The sequence below is a fragment of the Camelus bactrianus genome, chromosome 20, assembly GCF_048773025.1.
Source record: "Camelus bactrianus isolate YW-2024 breed Bactrian camel chromosome 20, ASM4877302v1, whole genome shotgun sequence".
NCBI lineage: Eukaryota > Metazoa > Chordata > Mammalia > Artiodactyla > Camelidae > Camelus > Camelus bactrianus.
The window spans coordinates 34,056,861-34,082,050 of record NC_133558.1 but is presented as its reverse complement, the minus strand read 5'-3'; the positions used below and the strand labels follow the sequence as shown (position 1 = coordinate 34,082,050).

Sequence of the window (25,190 nt, the reverse complement as noted above, 5' to 3'; positions counted from 1 at the left end):
CTAATGACCTCCAGTTTGTGTCTCCAGCCCAGACTCCACCGTGAACTTTGATCTGTTCCATCCAACTGCCTCCATTGGGAATTATCATTGGCAACATGCCCCCAGTAGGATTCTTGACCTCTGCCCCCATCCACAACCTGCATTTTGCCCGTTGACCCTACCTCAGTAATTGATACCATCATTCATGTTGCTATTTAAGTAAAAAAAAAAAAAAAAGGAGCAATCCTTTATTCTTCTTTTTCCTCACCCAAGCTCTCCCACTTCTAACCATCGTCATCTCTCACTTGACTAGTCTCCTAACTGATTTTCTTGCTTTCACTTCTGTACCTTATAGTCTTTCCCACACAGTAGCCAAAGTGATATTTTCAGCGTTCCAGTGGTTTTCTACCACTCAGAATCAAATCCAAAGTACGAGTGTATGAGTCTTGTAGTTTCTGGTTCCTGCCTGTCTCTCTCCCTTCATCTTCTATGATACCCTTTTGACTTACTCATCATGGTTTTATTTTCCCTTTAATATGATAAGCTTATCCCTACCTCACGGCCTTTGCATTGGCTAGTTCCTCTGCCTGAAATAGCCTGGTCTCACTTCTTTGCAGAGCTGGCTCCTCTTGTTCAAATGGCAACTCCTCAGGAAAGCCATCCCTGATTGCCTGGTCTAAAATAATTACTTCTCCATTATTCTCTAACCCTACTGTGCCTGCTTTATTTTTTGTCAGCATTCCAGTACTTGGAATCATACTATAACTGTGCTTGTTTAGTTGTTGACTTACTGTTTGCCCTCTTAGAATGCAAACTGGGTGAGGGCAAGAATTTTGCCCTGTTCACTGCTGTGTATTTGGGGGATGCTCAACAAGTATTAGTGGGTGGACTGATGAAATGAATGACTTCTTGATAACCAAGTGGAATATCAATGCTGTTTGCTCCAAACCACTTAAGAACATACAGGAGAAATTGGGGCCCTAGATGGTTGGTTTAAGGATTTATCTCTAATATGGGGTCCTGGGACCAAGACATTCTATGTATCATTTTATTTGTTTCCACCTTTCTTCCATTAGAACTATTACTGTTTTATAGCACTTAGCATTTAGAAGAGTTTCTACATAAGTCTTTTAATTACCATGCAATTTCATGCTTCAACACTTTTTCATGCTTTCCTTAAAATTTTTTGCAGGTTTGAAGGCTTATCTTTGCAACAGAGTGACATGCTATGGATTATAGGATGGTTTATAAAAAGTTAATGCTGAGTGCATGAAACATGCCAAACAAGTACTAATTTTGATATGCTGGTGATATATGTTGAATATAACCGGCAGGTTCATTTTTTTTGCACAAAAATATGAAATTCAAGGAATTGTACCTATTGAAAAAATAAATGCAGGGTAGTAAATGGGAAAAAAAGATAGGAAGCTGCTCTCTCATTTACTCCTAGAATCTACTCAGATAGCTTTCTGCCGAAAGTTATTCCCTTGGCTTAAAGAATCCTCCCACGTTAGAGGTGTTCATCAGGAAAATATCCTCGTGCTTTAAAATAAATACACAAATCATTGTGGGGATTTTCTGAACTTGTGGTTTTGCTGAAGCTTCTCTTTCTGTGGAAATAGTAGCCAGGGATCTGTATCTCAGTGTATTGAATAAAAATTACCAATTCAAAAAAGAATAAGGACTAAAGATAATGTCTTAGTTTGGGTTGCCCCAGGCGCAGACCCTGATTCAAGGCTGAGGATCCAAGTAGTTTATGATGGGGGTGAAATCAGGGTTCTGGAGAAGTGGGGCAGTGAGACAGGGAGAGGAATGAAGCCAGGAAAGGATGTGTCATCCATCCGACTGGTCACCACCATGAACAACTGGAGCTCACGTCTGGTGGGGAAGTCCAGGAGGCCATGGGAACGTGAGCCACAGCTGTCCCAGCTGAGCTGTGGAGACGCTGAGTTGTTTATACTTCAGATCACTACTCTTCACTGGCTGAGGGATGCTCCTGGGGTCATTAACTCTCCAGCTTTTTGGCTTTTCCAGAATAAGCCAATTGTGCTCTTTGCTGTGGCCAGGAAAACCTTTCTCAGAAAGGAGTCATAGGTGTTCATGGCAGCACTATTTACAATAGCCAAGACATGGAAGCAATCTAAATGTCCATCGACAGATGATTGGATAAAGAAAATGTCACACACACACACACACACACACACACACACACACACACACAATGGAATACTACTCAGCCATAAAAAAGAATAAAATAATGCCATTTGCAGCAACACGAATGGACCCAAGGGATTGTCATACTAAGTGAAGTAAGCCAGAAGGAGAATGAAAAATACCATATGATATCACTTATATGTGGAATCTAAAAAAAGAGACATAAATGAACTTATTTACAAAACAGAAACAGACTCACAGACATAGAAAACAAACTTATAGTTACCAAAGGGGAAAGAGGGGAGATGGATAAATTAGAAGTTTGGGGTTTGCAGATACACACTACTATATGTAAAATAGATAGATAGCAGGGTCTTACTGTACAGGACAGGGAACTATAGTCAATACCTCATAATGGCCTATTAATGAAAAAGAATACGAAAAGGAATATGTGTATGTGTGTGTGTGTGTGTGAATCACCATGCTAAACACAAGAAATTAACACAACATTGTAAACTGATTTCAATTAAAAAAAAGAAAGGAGTGCCACGTTTTTGCAGTAGCTGTCTTTAGTCTTTGATATGCGAAGGTGAGTGCCAGGAACACAGGGTGGGTGGCACTGAAAATATCTCTTCCAAACAGGAACTCAAAAATGTCCATCAAATACTCCAGGGGTGAATAACAGTGTTCTCTCCATGAACTCTCAGGTGGTTGCTTACCGTGTGCTGTGAATACACTGCTTAGGCACCAACATGCTCTTGCTGCTGGTTGAAAAGCTGTCATTTTTATTTTTTTCACCCCTCTTTGTCTTGGTTGTGAAGCAGGATTCAATGGTCAGACTCCGGCAGGTATTATGACATTACATACTACCAACCATCGCATGGGCACGCGTGTGTGAGTGGCTGGGGGAATCCTGGAGGTGTGTATGGCGGACTGCATTAAACTTCTCAAGCTTTAAAGATTTTAAACGAGGTTGCTATAGGTACCCACTGCAAGGATTCCCACAGTAGGATCTGCTGTTTACTGCACTGAAAATACAATCCATGTCCCCTTTCAGTGAAGGAGGCGGCACATTGTAAATGGTGCTTTCCAGGTACTAACAGGACCGTGGTGTTTTCCTGTGACTTCCAAAACAGGAATAGAACCCTCCTTCCCTAATGCAAGTCCCTTTTAATTTTTTAAACCAGTTTCTTCTGTGCTACTTTCTGATTCCTGTCCCCAGTCTGGTAGAGGAGAAACGTACACATTTCAGCCTTAAGAGTGTAAATGTCTGTTTTATTATTTTTCCTCTTGGAGTCAAGAATCTATGACCATCTCTGAAACAGGGAGAGCAGCGAAGCGGGTGGAAACGGAGACCGCTGGAACCAGCTCTCATGTTTATTGCAAATGGTGTGGAGCTTCACACACCTTTCGGCCTCTCTCAATTTTATTAACCAACAGTCTGGAGTCCATTGCCTCTGAGGTTTATTTTAATTTGAAAAATACTGATTTTAGTTGCACACAGAAGTTCACATGCAAAATTCAGACAGATATCCACAGGTTCCAGCATATTGTTCTAAACTCTGGCTTGGGGAGCAAAAATTATCCATGTGAATCAGCTATGAGGAAGACTGTGCCAGTGGGTTTTGCTATCTGTGTAATGCAGGGTGTGTAGCCAGGGGAAAAGTTTGCTGTTAAATTTGTTTTGTACTTATCTGTAAGTTTGCATGTGCAGCCAACTTGGAAACACGCATGGCAACCCAGGGCAAGGCAGCTAATCCCAAGTAGGAGATCCTCTAAGCACAATTTGCATTTCATTCTGGAAAGAAGATTTCTTTTGGTTTGTGGAGGCATCTGATAATCTGAAAATCCAAAATTGTTTAGAAAAACAAAGCCTGGAAATGAACATCCCACTTAGGTAGGACTAGATAGGTATCAGAGCTTTCTGCTCTGGCTTCTGGCTCACTTCCTGTCTGTCCCAGGCTACAAACGGATGGCGTCACCTCTTAGCCCAGCTCCTACCTGTGGGGTCCCGGTGTCATTGGGAGAGGACGGAAAGAAGCCGGAGCTTTTGTTTCAAGGGCAGTTTACAATTTCTTAGCCATGAGGTCGAAAGTAGAAAGGGGGTATAATGGCAGTTAGCGTTCCTTGGGCATCCTTCTGCATGCTAAGTGCTGCAGTTGGCATTTTCATTTATTCAGCAAGTGCATTTGGGCCATCTGTAGGCTATGTGCCTTTCTAAGGATGGGAACTGTAGCTGTGAACAAGACAACACTCCTGCTCTCATCAAGCTTATGTTCCAGTGGAGCTACATCTGCATCTGTATCTGTATCTCTATCTCTGTCTGTACCTCTATCTGTGTCTGTATCTATAATTATATCAAAATCTGTATCCATGTCTCTGTATATCTACATAACTATACATCTATATCTATGAACAAATAAATAAAATATTCCAATAGCGATGAGAGGTATGAAGAAAATAGAGTTTTTGGCTAGAGGGTAGTTTGAGGTATGCATGGTGTGTGTGGGTGTATGAGGGAGATGCTATTGGAAATATTCGAGTTTCAATTCCAGTGAGGCCTGAGTGAGGAACAAGGACTCACTGCTCTGAGCAGAGGCAGAAGCTTTCCAGGGCGTGGGACCAGCCAGAGCAGGGGCTCTGAGACCAGAATGGCCTCGGTGCATCTGAGGGGTGGGCAGAGGGGAGACTAGGGTGAGGGGTGCTGTGTTAATGAGATGGGACGTCGCTGCAGGTAGCCAGGGTGTAGCCCCTTTATTGGCCAGAGAAATTTAAGAAGATGATGTTGGAAGGTTTTAAAAAGATGGGGTTGGGATTTTATGCACTCTCTGCAAAGATCGTACAAGCTGCCATGGAGCGAGTGGGTCATGGGTGGGAGCAAGGCCGGGAGCGGGCGGCGCGTTTAGAAAGCTGGGGGTGAGATGCCTTCCTCCACGCGTGGTCCAGCGCCCTGTGCCGCCCGCACTCTTGCCCGCATCCAGTGAGGCAGCGACGGAGACATAGCACGTAGGACTGTGGCAACTTGACAGAGTAGTTCTATGTCTGCTGAATCGAACAAACAAACCTTAGGGCTTTTATTTTGTGTGTTTAATTTGGCTGATAATCTACACTGTATTTTGAAAGAATTCATCCTCAATAGACTGGAAATTTGGAAAGAAGCAAACACAGCAAAATGAGAAACCGCCTCCTCATTCGCTCTCCTGCTCTTGTTCTTCTTTAATTTAGGAGGTGAATTGGATGTGCTTAGGACCGTGACTCCCAAAGCTGGCTTATGGTCAGACTCATCTGGGACATTACACATTCGCTTGCATATGAGAGGACTTTGAGCCGATAGATGTGTGAAGCCCAGGCCGCTGCGTTTAACACGCACACAGACCCTCCCCAAGTGATTCTGCTGTGTCAAGGCTTGAGAATCACTCTTACAGACTCATGTGCTCCCTTTGGAGAAAATAGAGAAGATGTGAAGAAGACAATTAATATCTTTAATTCAAAAAGTGGATAGTTTCAATTTCTCATGAATAATCAAGAATTAGCTCTCTGTGCCAAATACCAGGAGACATAGGCATGCTTGCTTATAAACACACTGGACACATTTCTGAAAGGGCAGAGAACATTAGGAAGACACAGTATTTACAATCTAAATTAAGTCTTTGCATCATAGGAATATATGAAAACTTTTTGAAAAATAGAGATTATTTTTCCGAGTATTTGAAATGAGTTAAGTGACCTCAGCATATCACTTTCACAATATATCACTGGATAAAAATGGGTTCAATGCTAAGTTTATTTTTTAAACTCTATGTTGAATCATTATATAAAACGTCTCAACTCACGATAAGCTTTTCCCACACTTTCCTTTACATCATTCCCAGCAAAGTAACTGTGGCCTGACCAGGACTTCTGACCACATCCACCTTGAGGGCAGGGGAGAGTTTCCCATTCTTTCCCAGGAAAGGACAAGAAACATTTTTCAAATGCTGTTAACTTCTTGTACATGCCCAGAGAAAGAACCTTATAAACCATTGTGGAGACATTCAAAAGTGACTAGCCTGGAATCGAAAATAAAAGATGAGGTGGATAAAAAAGAAAATAAAGCTGGCATTTGACTGTCAGCCCACAGCGTGATGAAGTGGTTTCTAACTGAGTAATGGGGAAATTCAAGTAACGCGGAGACGTGTACTCAGCTGCTTAGCAGAGAGCGGGGACGCGTTTTTCTCGGCTCTCTGTTGCTTGATCTTGAAATGTGTCTTTTCTTTCAGCTTTCCAGGCTTCTCTTTTCTCCCCCCCATTTGTCCTGGGAATGACAGCAAGATGGCATTATTATAAAATGGGAGAAGGAGCAGGAGGGAGAAAATGAGAGGACAGAATGCAGAGAGGGAACGGTTGTCAGAAAACTTGTCTGCCAGTATCTGTGCATGTAGAGGTCTTTTTCTTCTAGCTAGAGGGGGAAATACCATTCTCTTTTCCCAAGCAATTATAGGCCCCAAAGATTGAAACTTGGTATATAGCTCTTTAATCTTAGCAGATATTTATGGTTAAACATTAGACTTTTAGGATTCCAGATGTCAGGGTATTAAAATATAAAGGCAGAGTGAAGTCTCAGAAAATATTAGAATCTTGGGATATGTGGCTGCAGAGACTTTTACCCCAAGCAGAGAAGGATAAAGCTTCCGGTGGTGCTTTGTAAGACTCAAAAGAACACCTTTCTTCCACCTTATTCTCTCTCTCTCTCTCTCTCCCTCCCCCGTGACTTGCCTGGTGTCCGGGCAGTGAATGGCATAACAATATTCGATTGCATTTTGAAATAGTCCATGCCGTGGATTGCAATGATTTTTTCTGTGTGATTTGTAAAGGCTGATGTGAAGGCGTGTGATCCTTGGAGACAATTTCCTTTTCCTTTCTTCCATCTGGACGTCGTATTCCTTGCTCCTCACATCTTCCATTAACGACTCAGACCTGTTGAGTGCATTTCTGACTCCGTGGTCAGACCGTCACGTGACATTTGATGCCGCTGGTGGGATCGACCCTGAGAGGTCAGCGTTCTTACTCCCTTCATTTTATCGACGTGGAAGCTGGTGTAGGGAAACGGGCGACTTGCCCGTGTCACATGACTGATTAATAGAACCTTCGGCACTGAGCCTGTGTTTCTTGTCTAACACTGTTGTACTGGGCACAGTATCCTCCTTCGAGGTTTTCTTGCTGCTTTCTTGACATCCTCCAGCGTAAGCTCTCTGAGATCTACCAGCTTTTCTCACGCACGAAGCTCTGCCTACACAGAACAAAACCAATGGGACTGTGCAGTTATTCAGGCAATTATCCACCCCAGCTAGCAATAATAATAGTTACTATTTATCTGGCATATTCCATGTGCCACGCATTATGCTGAGTGGCTTATGAACATTCCCATTTATCCCCACAACAACCTTCATGTGGAGAGATCATCATCCCTTTCAGCATTTGAAGGAAGAGGGGTTTAGAAAAGTTAACTAATTTTTCATGGTCCCGCAGCTAGAATGTGCAGAACCAAGATTTTAATCTATGTGTGTCTGACTCTGAAGTCTGGGCTCCTAACTACTTCTAGATAATTATCATTGCGTGGTCTGAATCATCTGGTGGGACGCTGTGCAGAGGTACATTTATCTGAATATTTCACGTGTTTCCATTTTTACATGGTAGCAAATAGATGTCCAGGTTTTAAAAAATAACCGTCAATTCTTATAACGTTATCGAAAGACAGTGCAATAGCAACCACCAAAAAAAATTCTCATTTGGTTCCTCTTCTTCATATATATATATATACATAGCCATTTTCCATGGACAAACTTAATGAACTATGCCACATCCAAGAAAGACATTTTGCCAGTGTTCACCACTGGATGTTGTGTGATGGCAGTAGAGTTGTCTGGAGAAGACGCTTTGGTCACGAGATCAAAAGTGTATCATGGTAATTTTTCTGTAACCTTCCCTTTTACCCCAAAGAATTAACATAGGTTTTTTTCTTTTTTTTTTTTTTTCTCCTAGCTTAGACACATGTTTATTGGGAACCCAGTGAGAGCAAAGCACTGTATACTGTTGGAGTAGTTAAGAAACCATTCTTGCCCTCATGCAGGAAAAAATGGAATTTGCTCTGAGCCTAGACCATTGGGTAAAATCTCTGAAAGGCATGAATGAGAGAGGCAAGTGCAGAGTTGGGTTTAGAAGCAGCCGATGCAGGCTTCCTGCGTGCTGCAGTGTAATACCTACCCCCCCCCCCAATCCAGAAGGCTCCCTGGCTCCCACCTGCAGTTGGAGCTCTGTGTCTTTATGTCCTCACTTTACCTCTCACTCAGTTCCAAGATAGCATACCCCACGTCCTACTGCCGTCACCTTACAAGGCTGCCTTCTCACCAGACTGAGTACTTCAGAGGCAAACATCTTTAAATTTTTAGTACAATATTTGGAACATACTCTCTGCCCAGTAAATGTTTGCTGAATGAGGTAATAAATGAATAAATGAGCGAGAAAGTCAGCAACAGAAATTTGCCAGTCAGTTGTTCGGCAAAATAAATTTCACAGGTTTACTCAATATATTACTTGTTTTAGCATTTTCAAAGACTATTTCCCATTCCCTGACCTCAGGAGATTGTGAAAAAATATGGTACGGGGCCAAATAAATGCTGAAAAGTCTGACTAGTCCCATTTTGGCGAGTCCTCACGCACATTAAAATAGTAAAGATTCTGATAAGTCCTGCAATTTAAAAAAATACTGTCTAACTTTGTGTTACCCAGTATTTCTCAAACTTTTTGACTATAGAATACTTTTTCACACTGCACATTAGTACTCCTTGGAATTAGTGTACTTCAGAATGCATTGTGGGGAATATTGTCCCATATTAATCCATTCCTCTGCAGGAACACATGCCAGTCGGAAAGAAATTATGAATACAACAGTTTTGATTTGGATGGTTTCTTGAAGGTCAGTCAGTTCTGCTTGCCATTCAGTGCAAAGATGGCCTCTGTTGTTAACTTTTCCCGAAAGTGGGAATTCATTCTCTTACAATACCGCTTAATGTCGTTTGAATCATTTTAATTATTAGGATCTTCCTTCTATGATGTTTACCCAGTGACCTCGTTTACTTTCTGATGTGACTGTGCATACGTCTAATTCTTTCCATATTGCAGCTTTTCACATATTCAAGACAGTGAACCAGTGATCTTGTAATAAGCCAATATGACTTTTTCAAGCATAGAAATTCTAAGTTTTTTCTGTTAGTCAACACCCATGACAGGTGTTTTTCAGGTCTTCACTTTCTCCATTGGCTTGTTTTTTTGATGTTTTTCCAAAATGTAGAAACCAGAACTGAGTGCTGCTTATCCAGAACATTGTCTAATAGAAATAATAATGCAAGCCACAAGTGTAATTTAAATTTTCTAATGCCCAGGTTAAACAAGGAAAAGAAACAGATGAAATGTAATTTAATAGCATATTTTATTTAATCCAATATATTTAAAATATGATCATTTTCAGATGTGTAACCAATATAAAAATTACTGAAATATTTTCATTTCTTTTTTCATACTGTCTGAAATTTCACCTGAATTTTACGGTTATAGCATATCTCAATTCAGAAACTACAATTTCATCAGAAATATTTGATCTGTGTCTAGATTTCTTAAACTTTACAATTTAAAACTAGATGCACATGGAGAAGTTGTCTCAAATAATCCAGTTTCCGTAGGGTAGTGGTTATCATGTGTGCCTAACAAGTTGTTACAAATATACCAAAACATTTTTCATAACCAAAATGTCATTTTACACTTGAAATTGTAATCAATTGAAATTATGTACAAATTAAAAATTGGTTCCTCAGGCACACTAGTCATATTTCAAAAACTGAAGAACTACATGAAAATGGGTATCTTTCTTCCTTTGTTCTGGAGGGACAAATATTAAAGAGAATTGATTTTTTAAAACCTATGTGCTGGACTCTGTCTTGGTTAAATTTCATTTTTATAAGTCATTTATGTAAGTCATCAGATGCATCTTGGATTTCTAGGACTAGAAACTCACCGCAGAATTAGAAACCATTCTAGAGACCACCGGATTGGTTCCGGGCGTATATCTCAGTCAGTAAAGGAGAGAAGTTTGCCTATAGCTGGGGTTATCTGCCATGAGCAGAAGCTGCTGTTTAAATATCTAGTCGTCCAAGCAAAGCATTGGGGTTTTCTGAGACTGGGAATTTTACTACTCAAGGTCATGATCCTTTATTGAGAAGTCTATTCTCATTTCTATGCTTTGTTAGATGAGAAGCAGTAACATCAATGGTCCACAAGGGGAGCTGTTTTTGAGTATCTGTAGCTATATGAAATTAGTTGACTTTTTGCCATGATAATATCCTGGCTCTCTCCTTTTTTCTTTCCTTTTTCTTTTTCTTTTTCTTTTTCCTTTTCTTTTTCTTTTCTTTTCTTTTCACCTTCTTTCCTTCCTACCTTCTTTCCTTCCTTCCTTCTTTCTTTCCTTCCTCCTTTCCCCTCCCCCAGCCTCCCCCCTTGGATTATTTCCAGGACTTCATAAGCTGTGGTTCTATTCCTTAAATTCTAATAATGGAGGAATCCTTCAATGCTGCTTTCATTATTTTGGTATAAGAATTATTGAAAGATTTAGATGGCAGAAGCTCAGACTTTAGCTTATTTTATGCCTAAGACAGATGGATGTTGTCTGTGTGTTTGATGATTTTTTTTTAACATTTTTTATTGATTTATAATCATTTTACAATGTTGTATCAAATTCCAGTGTAGAACACAATTTTTCAGTTATACATGAACATAAATATATTCATTGTCACATTTTTTTTTCCATGAGCGATCATAAGATCTTGTATATATTTCCCTATGCTATACAGTATAATCTTGTTTATCTGTTCTACAATTTTGAAATCCCAGTCTGTCCCTTCCCACCCTCCAGCCCCTTGGCAACCACAAGTTTGTATTCTATGTCTATGAGTCTATTTCTGTTTTGTATTTATGCTTTGTTTGTGTTTTTTTTTTTTTTTTTAGATTCCACATATAAGCGATCTCATACGGTATTTTTCTTTCTCTTTCTGGCTTACTTCACTTAGAATGACATTCTCCGGGAGCATCCATGTTGCTGCAAATGGCATTATGTTGTCAGTTTTTATGGCTGAGTAGTATTCCATTATATAACTATACCACATCTTCCTTATCCAGTCATCCATTGATGGACATTTAGGCTGTCTCCATGTCTTGGCTATTTTAAATAGTGCTGCTATGAACATTGGGGTGCGGGTGTCATCCTGAAGTAGGGTTCCTTCTGGATATATGCCCAGGAGCGGGATTCCTGGGTCATATGGTAAGTCTATTCCTAGTCTTTTGAGGAATCTCCACACTGTTTTCCACAGTGGCTGCACTAAACTGCATTCCCACCAGCAGTGTAGGAGGGTTCCCCTTTCTCCACAGCCTCTCCAGCATTTGTCATTTGTGGATTTTTGAATGATGGCCATTCTGACTGGATGATTTTATATTTGTGTGTGTGTGCACTTGCCAATACTTGGGAAGCCCCACCAAAAAATAAAACACTCATGCCTTACTAATTGGTACTAAACCAGTTCATGGTTGAGACCTTCTCATTTCAATATTATGGATCTGAAAGATTCTTTGATTTAGTTTTAAGGTTTTTCTCCATTTAGTTGCACACTCCCTAAGTGTAAAATTAATGCTTTTTTCATGACAGTTTGAACATAATCATTAAAATGTCTTAGAAATAGAAATGTGGATGGGACACAAATTTTTTAAAGGTCAAAAATAGCAACAAATATGTTTAAGAATTTAGTTTATAACAAAGATGACATTTTAAATCATGGGAAACTAGAAATTATTCAATTTGTGATGTTGAGGCATTTGCCTAATCACTTAGGGAAAAAAATAGGAATTCATATTTTTCTCTTTATAAAAATAAATTTCATATGGGTTCAAGATAAAAAATTTTTGAATTATCAGAAAATACTGGTAAGGTTATATATTCTTAGAGTTATGAAGATTTTTCTTACTATGAATCAAAATCTAGGAACATATGTAAATATTTGTTACATTTGACTATATAAGAATTAAAAAGTTCTGCAAAGAATATAAAAAAATAAACCAAAATCTAGGAAAAAAAAATATAGCTCAGCTAGAAAAGGGCTAATTTCCATATTATACCAAAACATTCTTACTAATATTTAAAAACAAAAAGGAACAGACCAATTCAAAAAATATTCAGCAGATTTAAAAATGCATTTCACAGAAAAATAAGTACAAATGCCAGAAAAACCATACAGAAAGCCATACAAAACACACAAAAAGAGAAAGAAGAGCTCTCTCATAATCAGAACATAGGTTAAAAGGTCTTATCCTGGGTCGAGCTGCCTGGATTGTGGTCCACTTACTAGATGGACAACTCTAAGAAAGCTTCTCATCCTCTCTGACCTCGGTGTCCTCATGTAGGAAGTAGAGACGTTAACGTTGTATGCCCATATGACTCTTGTAAGATTTATAAGGGATAAGCTCAACAAAATTTTCCTCCACTTCTACTAAGACAGTGATGGCTGTTACCACTGTAGTAACTATTAATACTATTATTTTAGCAATTGTACTGGCAATGATTAAAAACTGTGATCATCTCAGTGTTGCAGAAAGTGCAGGAAAACAATTCTTAGTCCTTGTTCTCAAACATCACTTGATGTAGCCTCTTGGCGCCAGGCAGCTATCTGCAGTCCTGGACCTCTGACTCAACAACTCCACTCAGGAAATTATCCTAGAGATTTTTGTTGAACAGACAAATCAGTGAAACATATACAGTGAAAAATAAAAGACCCCCCTGTTTTACACTCTGCCATCCTGATCATCAGCGCCACAGCTCAGAGGGAACAGTGGAGAAGTTGCCATTTTTTAAAATCATGTATATGTATTACTTATTATTTTAATAAGAATAATGATAGTGAAACTCATTTCTATAACAAATGGGAACCCTGAAAAATGAGTCGGTTATTATGTAAAGCATGTCGGGAAAAGGGACACCAAAGAAAAGAAATTCTCCTAGACCTGGAAGCCAATCTTTCCACTTACGGAATTACGGACTCCCTATAGGACCCATTTCCAATTTGCTTAACTCCCTCACAGGAGAAATATTAATACAAATTGAATATAAGTTCCTGAAAGTAATTGCCATGGAGAAAGGGAGTTGAAGCTGAGCTTTTCTGTGGCTGTGGATAATAATCTAGTCCCTTTTGGGTCATGTTGGTAGGATGCAACTTTCCTTAGGCATGGCCCGTGTGGGAGCCAGCCTATCCCCTACCTCCAAGGCCATAGTCTCTCTTTTTGCTTGAACACTTTGGAGGCCAAGGAGCAGATCCTAGAGTTATAAAACTCACAATGCATATAAAATGATGTAGCCTCTCACCTGGCTCTGGATAAGGACTGAGTAAGAACTAGTGACTGCTGTGCGGTCGCCAGCATTTGTCATGCCCCTGGCGGGGGTGATGACTTGAACATTTGAGCATCCATCTTAACTGGTTCCTATACCAGTTTTCTCTTGCCGCCATAACAAACTACTGTAAATCAAGTGGCTCATGTCTTGTTCTGCAAGTCAGAAGTCTGGAACACTTGGCTGGTTTCTCTGCTTAAAGTCTCTCAAGGCTAGAAATTTTGATCTTGGCAGAATATGTTTCTTTCCGGAGTCTCTCTGGATAAATCCACTTCCAATCTCACTCAAGTTCTTGGGTGAATTCAGCTCCACGTGATCATAGGATGGAGGTTCCCATGTCCTTGCTGGTGGGAGGCTGTGTCCTGTTTCACCTTCAAAGCCAGCAATAGTGGCTTGTGTCCCCATGCTTTGAATTTCTCCTGCCTTCTCTTCTGCTGCATCTCTCTGATTCTAGCCAGGGAAAGTTCTTTTCTTTTGGGAATATATGGGGTTAGATTGGGCCCACCCAGATAATCTCCCTGCTTTAAGATCCATAAACTTAATCACATCAGCCAAGTCCTTTTGCCACAGTCACAAGTTCAAGATGAGGGCATGGACGTCTTTAGAAGGTTATTGTTCAGACTAGCATCATTCTTTGTAAGGCTGTAATTTTAGTTGTGGAAGGTAGAGGAATAAGAAATAAGAAATAGTAAGTTGCAATACTGATGCTATCTCTGGAAGATTTCTTTTCTCTCAGGAAAGAAGTAAGACCTGGTTTATCTGATCTCAGAGGTTTGGTAGAAATACGGAGGATTCCGTATCCGCTCTGGAGGGTGAACATCAGGTTTTGATGGAAAAATTATCAGTATAACCGGATTTATTTGATGTGATTACATAACATCATGATTCCTAACCTGTTTTTTTTCTCATTTTTGTTACAATTTGAAACAAAAAATATTTTACAGGCATACCTCAGAGATATTGCAGTTTTGGTTCCAGACCACCCAGTGAAATGAATGTCACAATCAAGCGAGTCATATACATTTTTTTGGTTTCCTGGTACACACGAAGGTTTTGTTTACATTATACTGTAGACTGTTAAGTGTGCAGTAGCATTCTCTCTAAGCAACAATGCACATCCCTTCATTAAAAACATACTTATTGCTAAAAAATGCTGACCATCACCTGTGTCTTCAGTTAGCTGTAATCTTTTTGCTGGTGAAAGCTTTGAAATATTGAGAGAATTACCAAAATGTGACACAGAGACACAAAGTGAGCAAACGTTGATGGAAAAATGGCGCCAATAGACTTGCTCAATGCAGGGTTGTCACAAACCTGCAATTTGTAAAAAATGCAGTATCCGCGGAGCACAGTGAAACGAGGTATGCTTGTGTTTGGATGTGCATTTAAATATTGTGTCTTATTGCGTATGTTGTAAATATGACTTTATAATATGCACCATCTTTGATCTATGTATTTACTATGTTACCGCTTCTAAATGCAGTCTCACTCACCAGTTGCCCTGAGTTAAGCGAAGCAGAGTCTAGGCATTAGCACCTCCGGGATGTCCCAGTGCCTGGTGGTGCTTGGTGACACAGCTGTGAACTTCCATCATAAAGGAAGGCAGAGCCATCTTCCCTGGCTCTCGCAGACCCATCGATGGCCCACCCAAACAGCTGAGTGTGAACTTGCAAACGCTCGGATGAGGGGGCGCTGCATTTTGCAGCAATTAATTTTGCAGAGGAAGCAGTCTGTTTAAAGACGCCTGCAGCACTCACTAAAACGGGGGCTGTTTTTCAAGGCCACCAGAGCTGCAGTGGGCTCGGGCTGGCTCACCAGCAAAACAACAATGCTAAAATATGGCCTCCCGGGTTTTGCAAAAGAAGAGACTGGAGGGGCCATGAGTGATGCTCACCTGCTGGAGCTGGTGAACACTGTAATTGTTTAGCCCCCTAGCACTACCCTGCAAGGGTTAAAGTGACAGCGATATTAGTTGGCGATGGCTAAAATTGTTGGTTTGAAGCTCTCGGCAATACGCAGACTGTTATTTACCGGACTTGGTCGATTTACTTCTTAATGCAATAATGACCTGTGAAATGAAACGTGAGCCAGACAATTGTTCCTCATTGTTTCCAGTAAAACATCCCTTCATACCCCATTAAACCACCATTAATTCCATATGAAAGAGAGTCACGCACACGCTCCGGCTGGTCTCTCTCTTTCTTTCGCGGACTTTCCTGCCCCTACGCTCCTGTTTGGTTTTTCTTCTTTTTACTTTGTGTTTCCCCTTTTCTTCCCCTTTCCCTCCTTTTCTCCAAGTGGAGTATGAGCATCAGGGAGTTCCTGGTGGGGAATTCCTCTGAGTTCCATCTCTTCCAAAACAGGGAGCAGGGTTTCCGTGGCTCAGCCTCCACCTGGCTCTCTGTTTGCCTTGGAGCTATGAAAATAGCTCCAGAAACAGAAAAGTTTCTAACAACAAGGAGCAATTGTTTAGTCTTGTTTGAAAAAGATCCAGCTGCCTATTCCAGGTGGGTAGGCGCTGGTCTTCCCACGCCGATTGCTACTTCCCCGACCTCCAGGGGCGCCAACCGTGTGGACGGGTGATGCACCTTCCCTGGCCTGGGGAGGGGACCCTCCCACAGCAGGAACACACTCGGGTCACAGAACGCTCCTCTGGGTTCCAGGAGCCTGGCTAGGTTTTTTTTTTTTTTTTAATTTTTAATTGAAGTGTTGTGGATTTACAATGCGTGTTAGTTTCAGGTGTACAGCATGGTGATTCAGTGACACACATATATATTCTTTTTCATTATAGTTTATTGCAAGATTTTGTCTATGGCTCCCTGTGCTGTGCAGTAGGACCTTGTTGATCCATTTTACATACACTGCTCTCCCTTCCCTCAAAACCTCCTCTAACTTCTTCATAGCGAAAGGCCCCAACCGGAAGGCACTGAGCCACATAGCATGAGAACCTGTTTATAGCATCTCTTCTCTCCCTGCAACCTCGTAGCTGGGGCCTGTCTTAATTTCCTTCACTGCATGACTGGAATACTTCTCTATTTATTTTGCATCTTTTTGAAACCGAGTGGGACCCTGTGAGGCCTTCCCAGTGACAAGACCTCCCCCAACTCCGTGTCCCCCATTTCTTGTTTGGAGGAAAAAGGCTTTGGTTTCTTTGGCCTTCTTTGAATTCCAAAGAGCAGATTCAAGCAGTTACTAATTAGGGAAGTGAAGGAATGCAGAAACAAAGGACAGGCAGTCAAGAAACGAATAGTTTGGCGATAAAACAGAGTCCTAGTTTCTCCTCAAAGGATGTGCACAACCATCTGACACACATCTTTGAGTTGTTCTGCAGGAACTAAGGCCCCCTCCCAGGTCGGGGGTGGTAACCATGGGCTGAGACCCCACATTGGCTGGGAGCAGAGGTTGATAATTAAGATTTCTGAAACAACACCCTGTTACCTCACCAACCAGTCAGAAGAAAGGCATGCACCCTGCAGCCCTCGCCCCAAATGTGGCCTTTAAAAACCCTTTGCTGCTAGAGATTTTCCTTCAGAAAGTCAGCGTTAAGATGTGCATTCATTGACGCATCCGTCCGTTGATCCAGCCAGTACTTACTGGGCAGAAGCCACATTTCAGGTATTGTGATAAAAGCTGTGTGACAAAATGACATGATTCCCACTCTCATATCGTATTAGCCAAGGTAAATAATAAGAGAAATCTACACATAAAAATAGACAAATAAATATATAATCATATGCATGGAAAAATGCTATAAAAAAGTAAGTAGGAGGGACCTAAGTGCATCAGAGTGGTGGTGGTGCTGGGGAGGGGGAGTCCGTGAAGGCTGATCTTAGAACTGATAGTAAAACTGAGACCAAAACAGAATGCGGATGGGGTAGAGCTCAGTGGAAGAGCATGTGCTTAGCATGCATGAGGTCCTGGGTTCAATCCCCAGTACCTCCATTAAAACAAACAAACAAACAAAAAAAAACTGACTAGGAGTTGACCAGGTAATGTGTGGAGGGGAAAGTCTTCTCTTCCCAAGGCTGGAGGAGCAGAGCCTTGAAGGAAGGCAGGCCAAGGGGACTGAATAACAGCGACCCTTCAGGTATGTAGCCTGTGATAAGGTTGGATGAGTGGATGAGAGTCGGATGCTGAGGACTTGTGGGACATTTTAAGAACCTGAGATTTTATTCTCCTTGCAATGGAGACAGTTGCATTTGCTTTGCCTTCTTTAAAAACTTGGGAAGGATAAATGGAGGTTTGCAGGAATGCATAAGAGAAAGATGAGTTAGCCATTCTACGGCAGTGATCCAGGTGAGAAAAAAAACAGTGACATAGGTTTCTTTTGTAGCGGTGGAGATCTGCTAAGTTTCTGATGATTTGTCAAGTATTTTATAGAAGGTGTAAATTCTGATAACAGAATTGATGAAAAATTTTCTTTTTGACCATGCCCCCATGTCTCCCTGGCTCCACACACAGACACCTGAAAGCTTTCCTAATGTTTGGGATGCCAAGTTTGGGATGCCAGTGTAATTCATTGAGATTCACTAAAGTTAAGACATTCTTAAAAATATGCATAGTAAAATCTCTTTGAAGACTCCCTTTCTTTTTCATTCACAGTAGATTTATGGAGATATGACACATGCCAGGAACCATAGGAGGCACTGGGGATACAAATGTGAATAAAGAATGAGTCTGCCCTTGAAGACTTCCCAGACCTTGCTTTGTTTTTAAACTTAACTTTTTGCTACGAGAGAGCAATGCTGTTAATTGTCTAGTATGATTAGTCCAATTAAAATATTGGAAAATTAGTTCTATTACATAAAGAGATATGACATTTGTCATATTCATAAAGATAATATTCTCTCTCTTTGATTCTCACAACAGTCCTCCAAGTCTGTGTTTCTCAGTGAGGTGATTAATTTTGCCCCCAGGGAGATTTGACAATACTTGACATTTTCAGTTGTCCCAACTAGAGAGGTGCTACTGGCATCAAGTAGGTGGAGATCAGAGAGGCTGCTGTACATTCAACAATGCACAGCACTTCCCCCCTACGATGAAGAATTACCCAAATGTCCATAGTGCTCTGGTGGAGGGGGGGAAGCCCTGCTGTAAGTTATTTCCTTTTTGACCTTTCAGAAAAAATTGCCTAAAATGTAACCTAAGTCCTAACGTGACACATTGTCTATTATGCTGCATTACCTGTCTCAGAAACGTTAGTATCTAACCAACGTTAAATCTGTATTCACAGACGTGGTTAAAATTGGCTGTTTCTTGCCCATCCCTATGAAGCAGCCGTGTCAGTGCATTAAGACCTGGTCATTCCAGCCAGGTGGCGTGTTCACAAGCCTGGGTAGGTGATAGACAAATGAAGCAATGACATTTCTGAACAGCTTAAGCTCAAAAAAGTGTAATCCCCAGTGCCATATTATCAGTACTTAAATGACAATTTAACATAATCAAGACCTACAGAAGACAACATAAGAAAGAAACAGCGTGCGTGGCATTTGTGTTTTCCTACGTCTCGATGACGTACGCACACAGCATCACAGGGAACCACGTTATCCACTTTAAATGCTACTTCCATGCTCTTTTATTTGATTCTATCCCCATTTTATGTGAGAGAAGTTGGAAATATCCTAAGTCACTGTCACTGAGACCATCTCTATCTGTAGATCAGATGGCAGATAATCAGTGCTCTTTAACGATTCTGACACAGCGCAACCTTCTCTTTGTGCTCAACTTCAGATCCCACCTGTCCTACCCTTATTGCTTAAATTTCCAGTGGATAACCTGAAAAGGGGTTTTTAGTATTTCTCTATGTCCTTTTTTGACCTCCTAAGCAGCAGTGACCATCACACATATTTGTAGGCTGTGAACGTTAGTCACAACACTTCATGAGACAGTTGCATAAAGGCAATCTTTGTCCTCCATTTCCCTTTTCCAGAGGATGTAAGCATCTTAGAATAAACGTGCCCATGGTTACTGGAATTTAGGAGACTTCTCCACGTTATGAGATGAATGCAGTGAAGTGTCTGTGGTGGAAGATCGCAGTTGGAGAGAGAGCAGGCTTTGTGCGTAAGCAAAGCAGACGGTGATCCACGTGGTGTGATTTGAAGGACCTTGGGAAGTGATTCCTCTCCCTCCGACAGCTTCCTACAACCCCAGCCACCTGGCCTCAGGCCTTAAGTTCCAATAGAAAAGACTGAGCATTGTGTATAATGAAGACTTTTTTGTCTTGAGCAGACCACTCTTCAAATGTTTCATTTCTAGTGATCAGTCTGTTAAAATGATCTAGTTCTTCTAAATTCAGTTTGGATGGACTGTATGTTTGTAGACACTTGTCCATGTCTTCTAGATTGTCCAGTTTGTTGGCATAGAGTTGTTCCCAGTATTCTCTTATGGTTTTTTGGTACATCTGTGGTATTGGGTTGTAATTTCTTCTCTTTCATTTCTTATTTTGTTTATTTGTCACATATTAATGCCATGAGATGAAGCAGACATTTTTAACCAGTGGGGAAAAAAAAAGGACTTAGCCAAGTTTCCTTTACCCAAGGGTTTCTATCCTGGAATAGTTTGCTGAGGCATTTTGACCTTGGGGAATGAGATGCACGTGGTAGGTACTTGTCGTGAGAGTCAAAGCAAACAAAGGTCTTCTTGGCCTGACCTTTGCCTACAGCACTGGCTTTATTTCTTAAGAGACCCGTCCCCGTGAACCCAGGGTGCTCTCTTCTCGTGAAAGCTGCCTCAAGCTTTCATGGCTCGGTCCCTTTTCACTCTTTTTTCAGAATCCACTTCCTTGCTCTGCCTATCAGGTGACCGTTTTCTCAAAATGTTATTCCAGGCGAGGAAGTGAATCACTCTTAAAAGAACTTTAAGCAACACATAAATATTCGGCCTGTGCTTCTGGGGAGGATTGTGCAGTCCCTAACAGAAGGGAAGAAAGAGTTAGATGAACTTGGGCCTTGAGGACCACCAGGAATTGGGACCAAGGGTTTTGAGGCTGTCCCCGCCCCCACCCCCCCATTTCATTGTCTCTGCTTTTGTGACTCTTGGCCTCATTCCTTCTTGCTGCCAAAGGACTTTTTCTATCTGGAAGGGAAGATCAATCACCTCGCTCATCCCAGTTTAATCATCCCAGCTGAAAAATAGGTTTTTTGTCTTTTTCTCCCAGTGTCTACAGATCAGGGCCAGGGAAACACTGATAATTCTTCTTTGGCCTTTGTACCTCTCTCAGGGTCAGTCACTAGGTCCAAAGGAGCGGAGGGGATCTGGTTGGCCAGAGCCTGGCTGTGGTTCCACTCCTGTGGCCAGAGGTCAGGATTCGTACCCTGGAGAAGGGGGAGGGCAGATACGTGCCGGGCAGCCACACAGGAGCTGCGCAGGATCCTGGTTCTCAGCTCCTGACAGCCGTTGATGGCACTTCATGGTGCTTCTCCTGACCCTGTGTTGGAGATGAGTCCCTGTCCGTCCCTTGGGCCTCTGCCTGTCAGGAAACCTGAACCATTGTCTTATATTTGTGAATTTACATATATTTACACTGCAAGTTTGCTCTAGTTAATGTTTTGGGGGATATTTTCAGATGATAGATTGGGATCCCTGTAGCTCCTCCACCTAATTTTAGGAGCGTATTAGTGACAGGTGTGAAGGATGTGGTCCAGCTAAATGAAGGGAAGGTCATGGCAAGTCCACACTCCACTTCATCAGCCCGTTTGTGCAAAGCCAGCCTTTCTCAGGGAACATGCTCGTGTTTAACCTCCTGTTGGCCTCGTTCTATTAAAAAAAACATTTCAAACGATGTGAGTAAAGCCGTGTTTCAACAAATCATTTAAGACCAAAGGGATTATAAAAATAATCTGTGTTTCAGCAAAGGGGCTTTTAGTAACTTTCCTTTTTATTATTAAAAATTGATTTTGAAGAATTTTACCATTCAGTGGTCTCTGGAAGAGCATCGTGAACCCCCATGTACGCACCATCCCTCTTGAGAGGTAGGATATTACAAACGTACAAAGGCAGTTTTGAAGTCCCTTTGGGCCCCTCCCTGACCCCAGCTGACTCCCTTCCCTGCCCCTTCCTGGAGATAACTATCTTGAATTTGTTGTTTCTCATCCTTATTCATTTATTCATCCTTTTTTCTTTATTAATCTGGTTGGAAAAATGAACAAGCAACCTCGTACCTGCGCAGGGGTGTACCAGTATCAGTGACCTTGCTCTGGTTCAGATGCCTCTCCGTGTGAAGTGATGCTTTTCTCCTCCTGTCCTCCCAGGGGGTCGGCGTCGGCTCCGTTAGAATGGTTGAGGAATGACAAGAAGATGCAGGGATGCAGAGTCGGGCTGTGCTCAGGGGAAACAAAACCCAGCCCCTGTTTAGCTGAGGGAAATAGAACACCTTTAGTGTGTGTCTTTCATGCTCCTTGTCAGACCAGGTACTTCTCAGTGTCCAGCCTCTAGTTTTAATTCTCAGTATACCAGGTGTCTGGGAGAGCTCCATGACTGAGAAGTAAAATCGTGAAGGTCTGTGAATTCAGGGGTTCAGTTCCGAATTCCTGCTTTCTCTATGTGTTAATAAGAATTGGTTTTAAGAATTCTTCTTACTGTTCAGGAAGATGTATAATGATGAGGAAGGAGCTTAGATATACTTGGTCTTCTCAGTTATTGGCTCTGTGACCTTGGGCAGGTCACTGATGCTCCCTTAGCCTACTTCCTCATCTGTAAAATGGGTACAATAATACTTGATCTGCCTACTTTTCAGAGTTACTTTTAGGAAGAAAAGAGATAACTCATGTGGCTTGTAAACTAGGAAACACCATAAATATAAAGGAAAGTAGTTTTGGGGGACACTATTCTGTGTACCATCATGGGGGAAAAATGATTCTTATTCTGCCTGATTAGACATTTTTTCAGGCTTGTGGCTTAAACATAAGAACCTTAATTAATTATTTCTGTCTTATTTAAGATTTCAGCATGGCAAAAAATGGTCTTGTATTCATTTGCTTTAGCACATCCCTAGTCCAGAACCCAGATGTCAACATCTGTCTACTTACTGTTTTGGTAAGAAAACTAGTAAATGTGAATTTTCTCTTGTGCTGTGGCTTCAAGGGGAGCTCCAAGGCCTGAGAACAAAGTAATGGTTCCAGAGTTCCAGCTCTGTCCACGGAGCTTTCTGCAGTGATCGGGGATGCCTATGTCTGTGTTACCAGCATGGCAGCCGCGAGCCCCATGTGGGTACCGAGCACGTGGAAGTGGCTAGTGAGACTGAGGAACTGAATTTGATTGTGATTAACTAACATTGAGACTTCCTTAGCCACGTGCGGTGAGCGGCTACTGTGTTGGACAGTGCAGGCTAAGACAATCTGTGTTGTTGATCTTGTAAAGGAAGTGGCTCGAACCCAGTGCAGCCTCTGACTGGCTAGCCCTTCGCCTACCTCCAGGGGTGAGAGAGGAGAATTCACGGGGAGGTGGAAGGACTGTTCTGAGGCTCATAGTGTAGATAATTTTCACTGTGCTGTGAATTCTCCATCTCTTCTCACAGGAGGGTGAGCACAGGGCTTGCTCTCACACCCCTCTCCAAACAAGCTGGGTTTTAAGACATCACTTGGAGAAACTTACAGACAGAGACTGTTGTCTGACATGCTGAAGAGAAGTCTACAGGTGAGGCATTGGCTAAAGTGACTTGTACCAAAGAAGGCTCCACTTCCCAGCTGGCTGAGTGGAGATGCCAGGCCAACAGCCGCCCAGGGATGGACCCGTTACAGGGGTGACTCGGGTATCATTTTAACAGAGGCCCACCAAAGAGATGTGAGGTGACCTCAAGTGAAGGGGAGACACTGCAGATCAGGGGCTATCAGATAAGTCCGACGCGGCCAGCAGGAACAGGCATCACCCGTCCCAGACAGACAACTGCAGATCCTTGGTGTAAATCTCTGCAGAGTCCACAGGAGGGCCCGACCCGAAAGAGAGTCGGCCTGAGACATCTGTGATACCCAGAGGGTATCAATGCTAGGTTCTAAACGTTCTCAGTCAAGGAAGACCTCTTCTGTCAACTCCAGACCCCAAGCTCAACCCTGGAGAACCAGAGGCTTCCGAGTGAGCGGGGGATGAGGAATAAAGGTGCAGAAATCCTGCAAAGCCAACCACACTTTGCCCCATCACAGATTTCTCAGCTGGAAGCAGAGCCAAGCTGAAGGAAGGAAGAAGGTTTCCAAAGGCACAGGATTGGACTGGAATGTTTCATATGAGAAAGTAATCAGAAAAGCTGTGTCACCTACCTAGGGTTTCATCCAGGATCCGAGAAAAATCGTCTGACAGCGTGAGTTTAAATGAGAACGGGTTAGAGAGGCTGCATTTCCTCCCCTGCACCTGCTGCATCCAGCTCATTCAGTAAACAGAGTATAATAATAACGATAATTTTACATTATTAATGGCATGTTAATAATGATGGTGATGAATAGCTACCATTTATCAAGTATTTACAACCTGCTAGGCCCTCCTCTAAGCGTTCTCTCTGTTTTAACCCCTCAGCCGGGGAGATGTAGGAGCTGCTTCCTCGCTGTCTGAGGTGGCTCAGATCACAGCACAGCCAGTCTTTCTGGATCACCCTGGAAGACGAAATCACAGAAGCTGAAAAATCATTGTCACCTCACAGCTTTTAAGCACACTTAACAAGCTTTTCACATGCATTATTTCATTTACTTCTTTAACAGGATTATGAAATAATTCGTTATTTTATCCATGAGTAAGTTGAGCTTCGGAGAAGTGAGTTCAGTTTACCCAACGGTGGGTCTAGGCTGGGAATCTAATGCTGTCAGACCTCAGTGTCTTGCTGTTAACTGACACCCTACATCCGAGGCAAGAACTAATGCTCATCTGTTTTCTCTTCTTGAAAGCAAGTACATTAATGATAAGGAACAAAAAATTGTCTTGTTCAAGTGAAATAAAACCTTGGTAAATCTGAACATTGCCTAGCACTCTGGGTACTAATTAGTAATCGGATGAATTCCTCCCCTTGCTCCAAACTCTCAAGGTGAAGTGTAGAGACGCCGGGCTCCAGAAAATGGCTCAAACTGACAGTCAACGTGTGTTCCGGCAAACAGAGAAAAAACAAGAGCGAGGGCCAGCTCTTCATTTCTGACCCCCAGGAGTCCTCCTGATCCTCTCAAATCTTCTTCCTCTCCACTTTATTTCATTGTTGTTCTTAAAATGAATTCCAAAACCCAAGAGAGGGATAAGGCTCTTACCCAGAAGAAAAGGAAAAAGGCTCTGTTGTTACGGTTCAGTGTATTCTGAACTCTCGAAATTGGGGGCCTATTTATACTTCAAGACAAACAGAGATCATGTTAACAATAGCAGATGTTGCGAGCGAAGGGTAGGGTTTATTACAGGCGGACCTATGTGGGGTCAGAAGTCACAGTCTCTTCCCGTGGGGGAAGTCGGATGGGCAGCTTGGCCGTTGTGTTACAGTCCAGGTTGAGAACACAGTGTGGTGCCCAGCTCTGTTGGCTGGATACACATGCCACTTCGCTACCCTTCGCCCAATTTTCTCGTCGGTCCCAGGCGTTACTTTCAAAACTGTGTAGGTAACTCAAGTGCAAGGAAAACATCTAACTGTTTTGAA

At 41.9% G+C, this 25,190-nt stretch overlaps 1 protein-coding gene across 12 annotated transcripts in view; it reads left to right on the top strand.

Annotated features, from left to right (window-relative positions):
- PKHD1 (PKHD1 ciliary IPT domain containing fibrocystin/polyductin) overlaps positions 1–25,190 on the top strand; it is a 369,459-nt gene that overhangs the window by 279,642 nt on the left and 64,627 nt on the right. The gene's annotated exons all lie outside the window — the stretch shown is intronic.